This window comes from Lissotriton helveticus, chromosome 3_2 (genome assembly GCF_964261635.1).
Source record: "Lissotriton helveticus chromosome 3_2, aLisHel1.1, whole genome shotgun sequence".
Taxonomy (NCBI): Eukaryota; Metazoa; Chordata; class Amphibia; order Caudata; family Salamandridae; genus Lissotriton; species Lissotriton helveticus.
In genome coordinates this window covers 469,994,634-470,013,245 of record NC_136062.1, presented here as the reverse complement: position 1 = coordinate 470,013,245, position 18,612 = coordinate 469,994,634, and positions in this window count along the sequence as shown.

Below are 18,612 nucleotides of genomic sequence, written 5' to 3'. Positions count from 1 at the left end.
GTGGAGACAAGAGTAGACGGGGGGAGAGCAGGGGCAAAACAAGTGGAGACAAGAACCAAATGGGGGGAGCAGGAGAAGTCCGAGGGGAGAAGTGACCAGTGCAGGCAGCAGGCGAGCAACAGAGGGGAGGACAGGCACGCTGCAGCAGGCAAGCCGCGGCAAGCTGAGGTGGTAGAAGGCAGGGCGCAGCACTCAGCAGGGCAGGATTCTGGCCACAGCGGGCAGGAGCAGCGGAGGTGGGGCGACCTCGCCTGGTGCAGGCTCGAGCGGTCGCACAAGTAACGCTGCCACTTTACATTATTTTGCCAAAAAGCACTTTACATGCTGGAATCTTTAAATGCGTGCTTATAATAGTAAAACCAAAACCACAAGTCCCAGAATGCAAAGTAATATTGGCTATAAGGCCAGTGCTGATTAAAGGTGTCATGCTGCACTAAAACACCTACTGCCTCCAAATGAAACTGATGTTTTTTGGGAGGGGGAGAGAGAATTGTTTTGGGGGGAAACAAGGATACTTCCTCACTAATGTAACACAACAAATCCTGTAACCCTCCTTCAATAACCCCAGTGGTGAGGAATTAACGCTCATGAACAACTGGACTAGGGGGCTTATTTACAAGCCGCTTGCGCCACTTTTGCGTCATTTTCCCCATGTTAAAAATGATGCAAAAGTGGCGCAAGGGGCTTGTAAATAAACCCTTAGGTCTTTTGAAGGCTCACGCCCTCTCTAGTAGCAGCATGCTTCACCATCGGATCTCACCCTGGTTCTGTAACCAAGCATGTTCCAGGCAGCTCTTTTGCCGGAGGAGTAACAGAAGGTGGCAGCTATTTATAACTAAAAGGGAACCTGAATAGATCTTATTCCAGTGATGTCACGGGTAGCAATACGTAGCACGCAAGCTGTCACAGGTTCAGTTGACATCTCCAATGCCATACCACTACTATGACCCCCAAAATAACCCTTTCTAGACTCCCCCCTACTCCTCCCCTCCTTGCATCATCTGACACCTCTTTTACTATACCAATCCCCCAAAACAAGCCTTTCTAAACTCTTGCCTCTGACTCTACCCCTCCCCATCCATTTTTACTCATCACAATCTTCCTCCTACTGCTATGACCCCAAAAAACACCAACAAAAAAGTGTAAATCCTTCACTCTTCTATACCTCCACTATCATTTTCAATCAAAATAACAGACTAACATGTTCACTTCCCAAATTTCATGTTTCACTATACTAATTCACCACTAATTCTTGATGGGTTCCAGAGATGCGTGCTACTTGCCAAAAAAACGCTTCAACACCCCTTCAGGGGTAACAAGTGCTATATAAATGCAAACCTTTTTCCCTCTTCTATCCCTCCGCTATCCTTCTGAATCCAAATAACTGACTAACCTACCACGACTCAAATTACTTTTCATATTTCACTACACTATTTCAACACTAATCCATTATGGGTTCCGGAGTAGCGTGCTACTCACCGAATAAAATGCTTCAACGCCTCGTCAGGGGTATTAAGCGCTATATAAATGCAATTACAATACAATACAATGTGAGTGTCTGAGATGTTGTCTGAGATCCATATGATGATTTGGGTATCGTTTACATATGACATGATATTGAAGTCAGGAGATTTGATGAACTCTGCCAAGGGGGTCATATCGATATTGAATATTGTCTGAGATCCATATGATGATTTGGGTATCATCTACGTATGACATGGTATTGAAGTCAGGAGATTTGATGAACTCTACCAAGGGGGTCATATAGATATTGAATATTGTCTGAGATCCATATGATGATTTGGGTATCGTCTACGTATGACATGTTATTGAAGTCAGGAGATTTGATGAATTCTGCCAGGGGGTCATATAGATATTGAATATTGTCTGAGATCCATATGATGAGTTGGGTATCGTCTACGTATGACATGATATTAAAGTCAGGAGATTTGATGAACTCTGCTAAGGGGGTCATATCGATATTGAATATTGTCTGAGATCCATATGATGATTTGGGTATCGTCTACGTATGACATGGTATTGAAGTCAGGAGATTTGATGAACTCTGCCAAGGGGGTCATATAGATATTGAATATTGTCTGAGATCCATATGATGATTTGGGTATCGTCTACGTATGACATGGTATTGAAGTCAGGAGATTTGATGAACTCTGCCCAGGGGGTCATATCGATATTGAATATTGTCTGAGATCCATATGATGATTTGGGTATCGTCTACGTATGACATGGTATTGAAGTCAGGAGATTTGATGAACTCTGCCAAGGGGGTCATATAGATATTGAATATTGTCTGAGATCCATATGATGATTTGGGTATCGTCTACGTATGACATGGTATTGAAGTCAGGAGATTTGATGAACTCTGCCACGGGGATTACATAGATATTGAATATTGTCTGAGATCCATATGATGATTTGGGTATCGTCTACGTATGACATGTTATTGAAGTCAGGAGATTTGATGAACTCTGCCAGGGGGTCATATAGATATTGAATATTGTCTGAGATCCATATGATGAGTTGGGTATCGTCTACGTATGACATGATATTAAAGTCAGGAGATTTGATGAACTCTGCTAAGGGGGTCATATCGATATTGAATATTGTCTGAGATCCATATGATGATTTGGGTATCGTCTACGTATGACATGGTATTGAAGTCAGGAGATTTGATGAACTCTGCCAAGGGGGTCATATAGATATTGAATATTGTCTGAGATCCATATGATGATTTGGGTATCGTCTACGTATGACATGGTATTGAAGTCAGGAGATTTGATGAACTCTGCCCAGGGGGTCATATCGATATTGAATATTGTCTGAGATCCATATGATGATTTGGGTATCGTCTACGTATGACATGGTATTGAAGTCAGGAGATTTGATGAACTCTGCCAAGGGGGTCATATAGATATTGAATATTGTCTGAGATCCATATGATGATTTGGGTATCGTCTACGTATGACATGGTATTGAAGTCAGGAGATTTGATGAACTCTGCCACGGGGATTACATAGATATTGAATATTGTCTGAGATCCATATGATGATTTGGGAATCGTCTACGTATGACATGATATTGAAAGTCAGGAGATTTGATGAACTCTGCCACGGGGATTATATAGATATTGAATATTGTCTGAGATCCATATGATGATTTGGGTATCGTCTACGTATGACATGATATTGAAAGTCAGGAGATTTGATGAACTCTGTCAAGGGGGTCATATAGATATTGAATGTTGTCTGAGATCCATATGATGAGTTGGGTATCGTCTACGTATGACATGATATTGAAGTCAGGAGATTTGATGAACTCTGCCAAGGGGGTCATATAGATATTGAATATTGTCTGAGATCCATATGATGATTTGGGTATCGTCTACGTATGACATGATATTGAAGTCAGGAGATTTGATGAACTCTGCCAAGGGGGTCATATAGATATTGAATATTGTCTGAGATCCATATGATGATTTGGGTATTGTCTACGTATGACATGATATTGAAGTCAGGAGATTTGATGAATTCTGTCAAGGGGTTCATATAGATATTGAATATGGTGGGCCTTAGTGACGGCCCCTGTGGGACACTGCAGATGAGTTTGGAGGAGGGGGAACCGTGTAGGGGCATATGGATGAATGAAGGGCGTGAAGACATGCTCATGCAGTGGAGGTGTTTGAGGAGGATAGTGTGCGACACCGTGTCAGATAGTGCGGAGACATCAAGGGGTCCACCAAGATCCAAAACTGGATGGCTATCACATGTGGGGAGTAGGAGTGCGGATTTAGTTCTATGGGATGCTCCGAAACCAAAACCGGCAGGGTCTAGGAGAGACTGTAGATTCTAGATAGTGTAAAATATGTGGTTTCACTGCCTTTAACAGCAGCTTGGAGGTAAAATGACAAAAGAGTAAAAGGGCGATAGTTCACCAGAATATTAGGACCTGTGGAGGATTTCTGATCAGAGGTAGCATTAGAGTGGGTTTCCAAGGAATGTATGATGTTACAACGCATACATTTACAACGCATGCCCTTACAAAGCAACATCCTCTGCAACTCATTCCATTACATCACATGACACTACATCGCATTTAAAAAACTATCTTTACAACGCATTCCATTAAATCGCATGCTACCTTTGCAACTCATACCATTACAACGCATACCATTACATTGCATTTAAGGTAAGTATTAGATAGTATAGGGGTGAAATTGACTATTCTAACTCCAGGGGGTGGAACAGTAGGGTAAATGTTGGATAGTGTAGGGGTAAAAATTACCATTCTAACTCCAGGGTGTGGAACAGTAGGGTAAGGGTTGGATAGTGTAGGGGTAAAAATTATTATTGCAACTCCAGGGGCTGCAACAATAGGGTAAGTGTTGGATGTTGTAGGGTTTAAAAATTACTATTCTGACTCCAGGGGGTGCAACTGTAGGGTAAGTGTTGGATAGTGTAGGGGTACTATGCGTTATAATGGTATGCGTTGTGATGGTATGCGTTGTAATGCCTGCATTGCACTGACATGCGATGTAGTATCATGCGTTGTAATGGTATGCGTTGTAATGCCTGCTTGTAGTGACATGCGTTGTAAAGGATGTTGCGATGTAATGACTGCATTGTAAGTGTAGTGCGATGTAATGACTGCATTGTAAAGGTGTTTCTCGGTTCCAAGAAGGTAGGGTTGAGTTGGGAGGGAGGGACTGGTTACCTAGAGAACTCAGAGCGAGGCCTAGTAATCTCATCCCTAGGTAGGCTAGCCTACAGTCCGTAAATTTCATGGACAGCCCGTTATTTGAGCCTCTTGTCCGTTGTCCGTGAGGATTTCTTTCACGGACGCCTTTTGTTCGTAATTTTGGGGATGCCAGCAAGCTGTGCTGTTCCCCTGCCACAATCGCAGGCAGTTCGCACTTATCTTTTGAACACCTGAGGCTACAGCAGCCCCTTCCCGACCTCCTCAGTCTGTGGACAGGCCATGGTCATTCTGACTGTGGGTGATTATCACATAAAGAATGATAATGGGCCAAAGGTGTAGTGGAGCACCCGCTATATCTGCTTAAGTGGGGGTGTCACGGGGGTTGGATAAAAGTGTGTCTTGGCACTTTCTGACTTTGATCTGTGGCTCTCAGCTCAGCATAAGACAGAACAAAGAAACACAGCAGAATAATCACCATGATACAGATATCTTCTTGTGGAGCATAGAGTGCATGACATCACAGATCCTAAACTGAGAAAAATCCTAACTTTAAGACTTTCGGTATTCACAGAAGGCATTTAGGAGTCCGAAAGTTAGAACTCCTAACTTCTGTGAATACCCAAATGAGTAAGTGCCTTCTGTGAATGTCGAATTGAATAAGTGCCTTCTGTGAATACCAAAATGGTAGTAAGTTTAGGATTTTGTCTTAAGTTAGTTCTGTGAATCGGGACCTCTATGATGAAGAGTAGATCAGGGGTGGAGGAAGGGATGAGACCCCAGATATTGTACTTATGTCTCAGGAGGGGCTGAGCAGTTATGTAAAGACCACACAGACCGCTGATAAAGGAGTGTGGAGAGGAGTAAAGTCTTGAGGCGATGAGCCAAGGTATGGCAGGGACAGGGCTTTAAGTAAGGGGGGGTCTCTTAGAGGGGTGTGGCCTAAGCAATTAAGAGTGTGGCTTTAGCTGGTGAAATACATTTCTTTGATTCCTACAGTGTGCCACAACGACTGATATTTTAATCTTTCTCTTAGCTCTCTTTTATTGCATCCAGAGATATAACACAACGACTGACCTACACCTAGAACCAGCCAGGGAATAGTGGCTTTGTCAAGGGTTGTTAGCTGTTTAAGACCAATAACTAACAACAATGATTTTCTGAATATAATGAATATTGAAAATGTTTCAATTCTGAAACGGAGAAATATAATTTAACATCCCTGAGGCCTACGCACAGTGCAGAGAGGCCAAGGATTGGATGGCCACATGTATTTGAAACCCCACATTTATGGCCCACTGTGGGATCTGGTGAGAAACTCACACTGCCTTCAGCCTCAGCTCCAGAGCTCTCAATCGTGACCCGTTATAAACACCCGGAGGTGACCCAGTTTACAGTATGCACATTACAGGCGTAAAATGCTACGTGGAAATATATACAGAAACACAACATCCTGGAAACAGTTAACACTCTAAGGGAATATAAGATTAGGTGCCAGATGTACATAGACTTCTGTTTGCGATTTCCTAATTGCAACTTTTGAGATTTGGTATAGAAAATCGCAAACAGCTATGTACAACATTGTGTTTTCACTCAGTTTGTGATTCCCAATGGGTCACAAGGCACCTGCTTCATCAATATTCATGAGGCAGGTCGCAATTTGCGACCAATTGTGAATGGCTACAATCACAGGGTGGTGGTCTGCTGGGGTCAGCAGACCACCATGTCTGTGATTGCTTTTTTAACCCGTTCCGTGTTCGTGATGGAACCACTCCGTCACGAGCCACGGGTGCGCTGTGCTAATGACAGAGTGGTTCCATCACGCCGCCGCCGCTCTGCCCACGCTGCATCAATTCCACGCCTGCGCGGCTGAATTGATAAGCGGGCGGGGCCGTGATGGAACTACTCCGTCATTAGCACAGTGCGCCTGTGGCTCGTGATGGAGTGGTTCCGTCACAAGCACGGAGGCGCCACGCGACCCCCTCCCTCCCAGCGCTGCGGCGGAATTACCGCCGCGGCCAAGGGGTTAATAAAGTAATACCGTTTTCCTTGAAGGAAAACAGGATGTATTTAAAAAATAAAAAGTTACCTTTTCATTTTTTAAGGGTAGGCAGTGGTCCATGACATCGTTGGCTGCTCTTAACAAATGTTGGCACCCACATTTGCAAAAGGAAGGAGTGCCTTAGGGACCCCTTCCCGTTTGCGAATGGATTACCAACAACTTGGAGTTGGTGGTAACTGCAAATGTTTGCGACCACATTCCCGGTCACAAAACATTCATACATACCAGTTCTGTTCGATATTTGGAAGGGATGCCCTTAACACACCCCTCCCTAATACCAAATCGCAAAAGCGAAATGCAATTCGGTAACACGTACCTAGTCGCATTTTACCTTCTGTACATGGCAAAATACAAATGGTCCGATGGGCCGTTTACGAGTAGGAAAATGCTTCGTACATCTGGCACTAAGGGCCTTATTACGAGTATGGTAGTCTTTGGACCAGTGGACTTGTCGTCCGACCACCACTACCTGTCTGCCGAATTACGAGTGTGGCATGGGACCGCCAAATGACTGCAGCCTCTTCCGGGATCAAGGATCCTGCTGCAGCAGCGGTCTGCAAAGGGCCTGACTATGTTGGTGGTGCCGAACCCGGCATCTCCAAGCATATTACGTCCTGCATATCCACCGCCCTTTTCATGGCGGTGACCCGGCCATGAAAAGGGAGGCGGCCATGTAGGTAAAGGGGCCCTAACAAGGCCTCCGGTCGCATCTGGGCCTGGGGGCTCTTGTAGAGGGGCACATGTTGTGCCCCCCTGGAATTGCACCCTCATTCCTGCACGGTGTGGCATGCACGACAAGGTGAAGGCCACACTGAGCAGGAACGTGCTGCCGACACCCTCATAGCGACAGTATGCTGCTGAGACTCTGCTATGATCCTAACACACCCGCGGCTGTGAGACCCCTACCACACCAACCGCCCACCTAGGATTCAAGTCATAATCCGGCAGGCGGGCTCACCACGGGGCTTGCCGGTCTACAGAAACCGCCATGGTGGCGGTCCCATGGAAGACCGCCAAACTCGTAATAAGGCCCTAAGTAAAGTGTGAAACAGGAAGTAATTCGCTGAATTACCTGAACACTTTTACAATCATTGTTTAGAAATAGACCAGTGGTTCTAGCATTAAAGCTAATGGCATTATATTAGAGCCTGATAGGAACCCCTTTCAACTTCATTTGTTTAAAAATGACTACTGTGTCTTTAACCCAGAGGGACCTGGCCCACTTAAAGTCCTGTGCAGGGAGTAGGAGAAACTGCAATTATGGCACCTGAATGGTCTGTGGTGAGCCGGCAGGGAGAAGGCTTACTTTTTGGATCAATGATATAAAGCAAGATGGAAGGTTGATGAATTCAGGGAAGCGGACTGAAACTCCAAAGCAGCAGCATTCATGGCACAGGACGCTGTCCAGGCACAGACGGACGCAGACGGCTTGCGTATGGGCCACCGCTTGTGCGCCTACCACAGGGACACATAGCAGCATCTTTAAATAGCTCACCATGAAGGCAGACTGGTACTGGAACGAAGGAGATGAAATAGAATGTAAGCTGGAGCCAGGTAGCCCAAAAAATACCAAAACAAAGGGTCACTGAGGCGGATGTACGTCGTTACAACGCATGCTTTTACAACGCATGCCTTTATGACGCAAGTTTTACAACGCAAGTCGTTACAACGACGCGTTGGGGGGCGCTGGATAGTGAATAGTTTAATTTACTATTCCAACTCCTTTCCCCGTGGATAGCAGGGAAGGTGTTGGATAGTAAATTAAAACTATTCCCTATCCTAGAGCACCCCCCAGCGCAAGTCGTTGTAAAAGTTGCGTTGTAATGGTTGCGTCGTAAAGGTACTTCGTTGTAAAAGTTGCGTTGTAAACGCTGTTCCCCCACTGGGGCTGTACAAAAGAGGTTGGTCTGAGTTTTCAAATATAATATCCATATACAATTCAAAATAGAACCACGGTCACCATTAGATTTGAAACCAGTCAAAAGAATATCAAATTATTCATTTCATTCATTTCGGCATTTTATTCATTTATAGCCAAGGTTATGAATAGCAATTTAAAGTAGATACATGTAATTGTAACATCATTACATTCAATATTCGAAATAGGTGCTCTCTGTGAAAAGGGAAGGGTAAGTGAATGAGTGAAGGGGACAGGGTAAAGGTGTTGTGACATAATTTTTACATCCAGATTAAAATGAAAAACCTCTACAGTCAAATTAATGGGCAAAGGTTCCCAATTTCACCTCACACATAGATAATGAGAATACATCTCTTATTTGGCTCCTATGGTGTGTCAAGAAAAGAGGCGTATTTCTACGTTTCGACCCCTGATACGCTAGAAGGGCAATTCACAGCCTCATGTTGGGGTCTTCATCAGGAAGAGAGTGGAGAGCCTATAAGGTAATATGAATAAAAAATTCAGAATTTTATGAAGGGTGAGCAGACGTGGTAACGTTATTCATGGTAATGATGTGGATGGTTACCTACATCAGCAAACGGTCATCGTAAGTACCGTCCGCAGGAAGGCTTCCAAAAGCTCCGATGGATACTGAAACACAATAAAATAGGTGCCATCAGGGCCCTGAAATATGCTAGATCAAGGAATGACCGGGGGTAGCGGGTAAAAGGACTTACTTTGCGTGCTGGTAGTCACACAGCCAATGGGCACAGGTAGGTCTGTCCTCGAAAGGTATGTTTATCTGTGGAGAGAGGGGAGGCTGCATTTAACATACTTTGCCGTCTAGGTGGGTAAGGGTTTAAAAATGTGGCCGATTACGGTTAAGGAGCAACTTTTTCACGTTTTTTACCTTTCAGGAGTGAGCGCAACGTCGCGCTGTTGCTCCATCGGCGTACTGTATCAAAATGCGATCGCGGTGCCGGTTTATTTTACTGTAACGAAAAGGGGAACTATATTTAGTATCCTTGGTCAGCTGGGTAAAATATACTTTAGTAAATGTGGCCGATTGCAATTGCGGGGCGCCCGGAAGGCGGATAGAGGTTGGATTTACCTTTTAAATTGGAACGCACATTAGCGCTGTGTCTTAGTTGGCGTCCTGCATCCGAGTGAGCTCGCGGTGCAGGCGCTCAATGCCAGTAACTACTGGAAGAAAGGGGCTCGGCTCGCTGGTCCAATCGGATCAGGGGCCTGACTCGCGCGCTCCAGGGAGCGTCCTTAAAGAGATAGTCTCACAGCATGGGGAACATTACTGGCTAAAAATGATAAACCAGAGCTGAGTTGAATATGGACGTATCAATGCATGCTGAAAACCGATCTGAATTTTAACAAGTAAAAAACGGGGCCGCGTCACCATGGTTGAGAGTACTTGAAATTACATTGTCTATGCTTTGGCGAAGTCAAGAAGATCAATGGGAAACAGAGCTGAGTTACGGTTTGTTACACATGGACGTCTCAATACATATTAGCCACAATATTAACATGTAAAAGACCAGACAGATTCCACATGGGTGAGGATACTTGGAAATACATTATATACATTTCAGCGAGTTCGAAAAACCAAATGATACAGGGTCCTTATAAATGTCCAGAGGGTGTTATGTAAGGAGTTGCATTAGTCTATCTGGTAAGAGCAGTTACTTTGCACAAGTGTGAATACATGGGGAAGTAAAGGGAGGAAAGGTACAGTATCCCAGGATCTATTCAGGATTGAGTCCCGCCATCTGCGAGAAACTAGCTTCCAGTTCATTCAACCCCTTACTTATTGTTTGGAACTTCTGCATCCATTTGCATTCCCTTGTGTCAAGAGCGGCAGTTAGATTTCCCCCCCGGGGGCCGAGGGAGATTTTTTCAATTATCAACCAGCGGATGGATTCTGGTGAATGGTTTTTTTCGGTGAAATGCTCTACCAAAGGGGCCCCTGGAGTGGTGCAGCGGATCCGGCTACAATGCTGGAATATGCGATTCTTGGCTTTTTGCTGTGTCTGTCCAATGTACATGAGATCGCATGGGCACAGAATCGCATAAATCACTCCACTTGAATTACAATTGGTCAGAGACTTGAGGTCTACTGTCTGGTCGTTGTACCGTATTTGCTTGGTCTCCAAACACATCGGACAAGCTTTACATTTTGTGCATTTGAAATGGCCCACCAATTCTGGTAGATTCCATAGATTCCGAATTGTCGGTGCCGGTGGGGTTTCCAGTAGAGATCGCACCACCGAGTCCCTGACGTTCCTCGATCTTTTAAAGGCGTGCATAGGAGGGTCAGGAACCTGCAAAATTTCTCCTACCAGACCCCAGTGTTGGTTCACAATTTTGCGAATTGCATTGCTTTCGGTGCAGAAGGTGGTCACACATATCATTCGGTCTTGTGCTGTGGTTCTGGTCCTTGGTTCGAGTAAGGTTGCTCTGTCCTGAAACCATGCCCTCTTTCTTGATCTTTTCACTAGGCGTTTGGGATAGCCTCTGTCAATTAGACGGGTAATCAGGTCATCAGATTCCCTGAAAAAATCCTCTTTGAGGGAACAGTTTCTCCGGAGGCGGAGGAACTGGCCAAAGGGCAAATTATCCCTTAAACCTCTGGTATGGTGACTGGTATATCGTAACAAGGAATTCCTTTCAGATGGCTTGCGGTAGAGGGTGGTGTAGAGGTGGCCTTCCTTCTCCTTGATACTAATATCCAGGAAATCGATCGATTCTCTATTAGATTGCATGGTGAATTTTATATCTGGCGATTGATTGTTCAGCCAGGCCAGGAATGCATGGAGAGGTTCTTCTTGACCAGTCCATATCATGAGGACATCATCGATGTATCGATGCCATGATGTGATCATCTCTCTATATGGGTTGTTGTGTGAGAGGATGGTATCCTTTTCCAATTCGGACATAAAAAGAATGGCCAAGTCTGGAGCAAAGGCCGCACCCATCGCCACTCCTTTGCTCTGTTCAAAGAAGTTATTTTGAAAAATAAAGAAATTTCTGGTCATTGCGATTTCTAGTAGTGCCACTATGAATTCTGTTGGCACTGGGGTAGGTTGCACACGCCCGTCCAGTATTCTCCTCATACTGTCCAGTGCTGGTCTCTGGGGAATGCTGGTATATAAGGAGACAATGTCCATTGTTACCAGGATCTGTTCCTCTTTGTTGAATGGCCTCAGATCAATGTGGTTGATGACTTGCGTGGTATCTCTTAGATAGGTGGGGGTGGCCTCTGCTAGTGGTTTTAGGAAGACATCGATATATTTACAAAGAGGCTCCAGCAGAGAGCCACAACCGGAGATGATGGGTCTTCCCGGTGGTTTGGCGGGATCCTTATGGACTTTAGGTAAGACGTATATGGTGGGTGTTCTTGGTTGGTCTACATTAAGATATTCGAACTCTTTCTTGGAGAGAAAGCCCATCTCTAACGCCTTAGTTGTTATGGCTGTGATGTCCGTGCGTATTTCTTTAGTTGGGTCTCGCCTTAAGGGTCTGTAGCTGATACCATCTGATAGTTGGGATAGAATCTCCGCCTTGTAGTCATCCACATCTAGTACCACTATGGACCCGCCTTTGTCTGCTGGCTTAATCACTATCGCCCTGTTGTTCTTCAGCGATTCCAATGCAGATCTCTCGCCACTAGTGATATTGTGTCTCACGTAGTGTTTTTGGTCAATGGTTCTGAGGACATCTCTCATGACTACACTTTCATATGTCAGAATTTCATGAGTCACTGAGGATGCTGTAGGCATGAAAGTTGACGGAGGTCTTAAGTTTGTAAAAGCTGTCATGGCTGACGTTGGTTTGTTCCTGAAGAAATACTTCAGCCTCAGTTTTCTGAAAAACCTTGTCAGTTCGGTCTGAACGTTGAATTTGTTCGGATAAGAGGTTGGCACATATGATAGACCTTTACAGAGAATGTTGCTCTCATTCTTGGTAAGTGTGTATTTCGATAGGTTCATGATCGGGTTGGTCCTGGCTGGCATGTTATTCACCATCTGTAGGTCTTCCTCCTGGTGCTCCTCTCCCCGTGGTCTTCTTGTTGAAAACGCACTTGCTTGGGGGTACTGCCTTGCGGTCTTCCATTGTCCCAGTTCTGTTGGTTGTGTCCTCGGTTCGAGCGGTTGTTCCATGATCCTCCACGGCCACATCCTCTCGGGGGTCTCCACTGGCTTTCCCCTAAAAAAGGCGGTTGTTGTTCGTGTGGTTGGTACCATTGGTCTTGTTGTTGGTAGCTGGTACTGGGTGTGGAGTGGTCGTTCTCGCTATCCCCACTGTATGACGAATCAGAGAAATTCGTATATCTTCTATTGCCTCTGTATCCTCCTCTGCCTCGGTTAGAAAAACGACCCTGATTGTCTTGTCTGTAGTATTCAGGCTGTAGGTAAGGATAGGTCTTTTTGCGGTCGTAATATTGGATATCTTTGGCCAGTTTCTCCAATTTTTTGTTCTGGGTTTCCACGTCAAAGTCTTTCAAGCTCTTCTTCAAGCTCTTCTTCAATCCGCCTCCGGAGAAACTGTTCCCTCAAAGAGGATTTTTTCAGGGAATCTGATGACCTGATTACCCGTCTAATTGACAGAGGCTATCCCAAACGCCTAGTGAAAAGATCAAGAAAGAGGGCATGGTTTCAGGACAGAGCAACCTTACTCGAACCAAGGACCAGAACCACAGCACAAGACCGAATGATATGTGTGACCACCTTCTGCACCGAAAGCAATGCAATTCGCAAAATTGTGAACCAACACTGGGGTCTGGTAGGAGAAATTTTGCAGGTTCCTGACCCTCCTATGCACGCCTTTAAAAGATCGAGGAACGTCAGGGACTCGGTGGTGCGATCTCTACTGGAAACCCCACCGGCACCGACAATTCGGAATCTATGGAATCTACCAGAATTGGTGGGCCATTTCAAATGCACAAAATGTAAAGCCTGTCCGATGTGTTTGGAGACCAAGCAAATACGGTACAACGACCAGACAGTAGACCTCAAGTCTCTGACCAATTGTAATTCAAGTGGAGTGATTTATGCGATTCTGTGCCCATGCGATCTCATGTACATTGGACAGACACAGCAAAAAGCCAAGAATCGCATATTCCAGCATTGTAGCCGGATCCGCTGCACCACTCCAGGGGCCCCTTTGGTAGAGCATTTCACCGAAAAAAACCATTCACCAGAATCCATCCGCTGGTTGATAATTGAAAAAATCTCCCTCGGCCCCCGGGGGGGAAATCTAACTGCCGCTCTTGACACAAGGGAATGCAAATGGATGCAGAAGTTCCAAACAATAAGTAAGGGGTTGAATGAACTGGAAGCTAGTTTCTCGCAGATGGCGGGACTCAATCCTGAATAGATCCTGGGATACTGTACCTTTCCTCCCTTTACTTCCCCATGTATTCACACTTGTGCAAAGTAACTGCTCTTACCAGATAGACTAATGCAACTCCTTACATAACACCCTCTGGACATTTATAAGGACCCTGTATCATTTGGTTTTTCGAACTCGCTGAAATGTATATAATGTATTTCCAAGTATCCTCACCCATGTGGAATCTGTCTGGTCTTTTACATGTTAATATTGTGGCTAATATGTATTGAGACGTCCATGTGTAACAAACCGTAACTCAGCTCTGTTTCCCATTGATCTTCTTGACTTCGCCAAAGCATAGACAATGTAATTTCAAGTACTCTCAACCATGGTGACGCGGCCCCGTTTTTTACTTGTTAAAATTCAGATCGGTTTTCAGCATGCATTGATACGTCCATATTCAACTCAGCTCTGGTTTATCATTTTTAGCCAGTAATGTTCCCCATGCTGTGAGACTATCTCTTTAAGGACGCTCCCTGGAGCGCGCGAGTCAGGCCCCTGATCCGATTGGACCAGCGAGCCGAGCCCCTTTCTTCCAGTAGTTACTGGCATTGAGCGCCTGCACCGCGAGCTCACTCGGATGCAGGACGCCAACTAAGACACAGCGCTAATGTGCGTTCCAATTTAAAAGGTAAATCCAACCTCTATCCGCCTTCCGGGCGCCCCGCAATTGCAATCGGCCACATTTACTAAAGTATATTTTACCCAGCTGACCAAGGATACTAAATATAGTTCCCCTTTTCGCTACAGTAAAATAAACCGGCACCGCGATCGCATTTTGATACAGTACGCCGATGGAGCAACAGCGCGACGTTGCGCTCACTCCTGAAAGGTAAAAAACGTGAAAAAGTTGCTCCTTAACCGTAATCGGCCACATTTTTAAACCCTTACCCACCTAGACGGCAAAGTATGTTAAATGCAGCCTCCCCTCTCTCCACAGATAAACATACCTTTCGAGGACAGACCTACCTGTGCCCATTGGCTGTGTGACTACCAGCACGCAAAGTAAGTCCTTTTACCCGCTACCCCCGGTCATTCCTTGATCTAGCATAGTTCAGGGCCCTGATGGCACCTATTTTATTGTGTTTCAGTATCCATCGGAGCTTTTGGAAGCCCCCCTGCGGACGGTACTTACGATGACCGTTTGCTGATGTAGGTAACCATCCACATCATTACCATGAATAACGTTACCACGTCTGCTCACCCTTCATAAAATTCTGAATTTTTTATTCATATTACCTTATAGGCTCTCCACTCTCTTCCTGATGAAGACCCCAACATGAGGCTGTGAATTGCCCTTCTAGCGTATCAGGGGTCGAAACGTAGAAATACGCCTCTTTTCTTGACACACCATAGGAGCCAAATAAGAGATGTATTCTCATTATCTATGTGTGAGGTGAAATTGGGAACCTTTGCCCATTAATTTGACTGTAGAGGTTTTTCATTTTAATCTGGATGTAAAAATTATGTCACAACACCTTTACCCTGTCCCCTTCACTCATTCACTTACCCTTCCCTTTTCACAGAGAGCACCTATTTCGAATATTGAATGTAATGATGTTACAATTACATGTATCTACTTTAAATTGCTATTCATAACCTTGGCTATAAATGAATAAAATGCCGAAATGAATGAAATGAATAATTTGATATTCTTTTGACTGGTTTCAAATCTAATGGTGACCGTGGTTCTATTTTGAATTGTATATGGATATTATATTTGAAAACTCAGACCAACCTCTTTTGTACTGACCCACGGACCCAGGTCCTGAGTTTTAAGGGCCTACCCCTTTTATACTCACACCCCCACTGGGGCTGTCGCTGATATCATGTGGTGTTCCCCACCTTTTAATGGACATCGCCTGCTTACAGCCTCTGAAAATGACATGAAAAGCACTGTAAACAGTGGATTCCAGCTGGTTTTCACAGGCTGTGTGATTTCGGCTTCTCGCCAAGTGACCAAGTGAAGAGAGGCAAAAACATGTGACACACAGTGGCACTGTGTGTGCTGGCAGGTCTGCTCTCAGAGCCACATTGAGCATGGCAAGCTAGGCCCAGGCCCAGGGCGCTAATATTTTGAGGGGTGCATGGAGCTGTGTGCATTGAAGTAATGCCAAGGACAGGACCCCGTCATTTTGCTCCGCCATGTCCGTGTCCCTGCGTGGTCATTTCTGGCTTATCTTCCAGTTTAACCCCTTGCATGCGGCGTGAATTTTCGCGCTTTGCGGCCGTTTTGAAGAGTGGGCGGGATCATGACGTCCCCCGCTGTCATCAGCACACGCCCACCGTGATGCATGACGACCGGGGGCTGTCATCAGCATGTAAGGGGTTAAAGTAGTTTTAAATCTTTATTTATTATAACTTGGGGAATTTTCTTAACACCTAATTGCCCCCTTTCTTGCCCTCCTTTCACCTCTCACCCCTACTGGGTGTGGTGTAGCGGCCAGGGCAGCTGACTGCGGAACACACATTTCACGGTTCGATCCCCGTGTCCGGGGGCAGCTCAGCTCAGCTCAGCTCAGCACCATGTGACTCTGGCCAATAGCCCACTTAATTTCCACGAAGGCCCCAGCGCCTTGAGACCCGCAAGGGTGAGTAGTTCGCACTTTACAAATACGGATTTGCATTTACATTTTACATTTTAAACTTCCTGACACACACCAACAAAACCATCATCTGTGTGAGGTAGCTAAGCCATCGGGGATTTAGGTAGGCTGGGGGAGGTCCGGAGAAGTTTGTGTTATGGGACCGGTCACTGCTTAGTCAGGGACTGAATGATAAACACAAAAGGGCACAACTGCTGCCTCATTTGGGGCCAAATGTATGACCCTAAATTGCAAGCCCAAATTGGTTTGCGACCCGTTTGTGCATGCAAAATGGCCCAGGACCATGTACAATTCCTAAATAGCGAGTCGCAATTTATATGTGGCTCGCTATTTAGGAATTCCAAATCGCAATTAGGAAGGGGCATTCCCTTCCTAATTGCGTCCGCAAATCAATGTATGAATGTTATGTGACAGCAATTGCCGTCGCAAAACACTTGCAAATTACCAGGGTGGTAATGCAGTCGCAATTTGGAAGGGGTCCCCACGGGACCCCTTCCACTTTGTGACTGCCTCTAAAAATATTTTTAAGGGCAGACAGTGAACCCAGGGACCACTACCTGCCCTTAAAAAATGAAACAAAACATTTCATTTTTTTTTTTAAATGATATCCCAGAGATATCACATGCAAGGAGAATATCTGAATGTCAGATCCATATCCAAACATGCTATGGAAACGTGGGACCTATTAGAGGAGACGAAACCCGACATATGTCTTTTTACCGAAACTTGGCTTAGCAAAGACGTCACCCCGGTCTTAGCAGTAGCCTTCCCAGAGGATTACTCAGTCATTAGGCTGGACAGATCGGGTAAGCGCGGGGGGCCTAGCGATTGCCATCTGACCCCCTTACTATACAAGGGCACAGGACAGGGTGTCTTCCCCCAATTTGGAGCTTCTAATATTTAGAGTAGAGCGTGAGCAGGCCACCATATGGACAGGCGCTCTGGTATACCACCCCCCGGGAGGCAGTGAAAAGGAATTCTGCACCGTACTACTTGATAGATTGGCACCTCACATCCTGAAAGCCAATAAGTTCTTACTGATCGGAGATTTCAACCATCATTTAGAACTACTAACCAATCCGGACATTGCCAGTCTTATAGCAGCTTTGGAATCCCTTAATCTGTCATTAAAAAAGACCGGTCACACGCTTAGGGCAGACCATAAGCTAGATGCCATCTTTTCAAATATATCTGAGTTGGCAGTTGAGCCCCCTCAAGCACTCGGCTGGACTGATCATTTGGTTCTGCGATTCCTGGTGATGCCTGTGCCATCAACCAAGTGGGCACAGGGGCAGGAGATTTTTCGTAGACCATGGTCAAGAGTAACGCCGGCCGCGTTCGGTCAGGTCTATAGGGATCCCGCTTTCAATTCAGATGCGGACCCCAACCTGGCCTGGTTAAAATTGGAGGGAGCAATTCAGGGAGCCCTGGATGTTGTAGCCCCTCTCAAAAAGGTAACCGTTCAGGAGAGGGCAGCTCCTGCCCCCTGGTACACTGACACCCTTAGGAAGGAGAAGGCCACATGCAGAGCCCTAGAGAGGAGATGGAGGAAGTCAAAGGGTGTCACAGATGAATCACGATACCAAAAGGCCCATAAACTTTACCTCAACAGCTGCAATGCAGCAAGAAGGGCACACTTGGGCATACGCATCACAGAGGCAAATAACTCCTCCAGGCAACTATGTAAGATCCTGAAGGAGTTCACGAATCCTAAAGTTGAGAATGTGTCACCTCCCACCACTCAGGCACTCTGCGAGAAGTTAGCCAGTTATTTTACTCAAAAGATCGTTTTGATCTATCAAAACCTCAACATGAAGGAAGAGGAACTGGTCGAGGGACAACCAACCAGTGTCCTGCGGACGAATGGAGAGCCCTTTCCTGGGCTCAACTCCTTCTCGTATGTAACAAAGGAGCAAGTAGACTCCCTACTG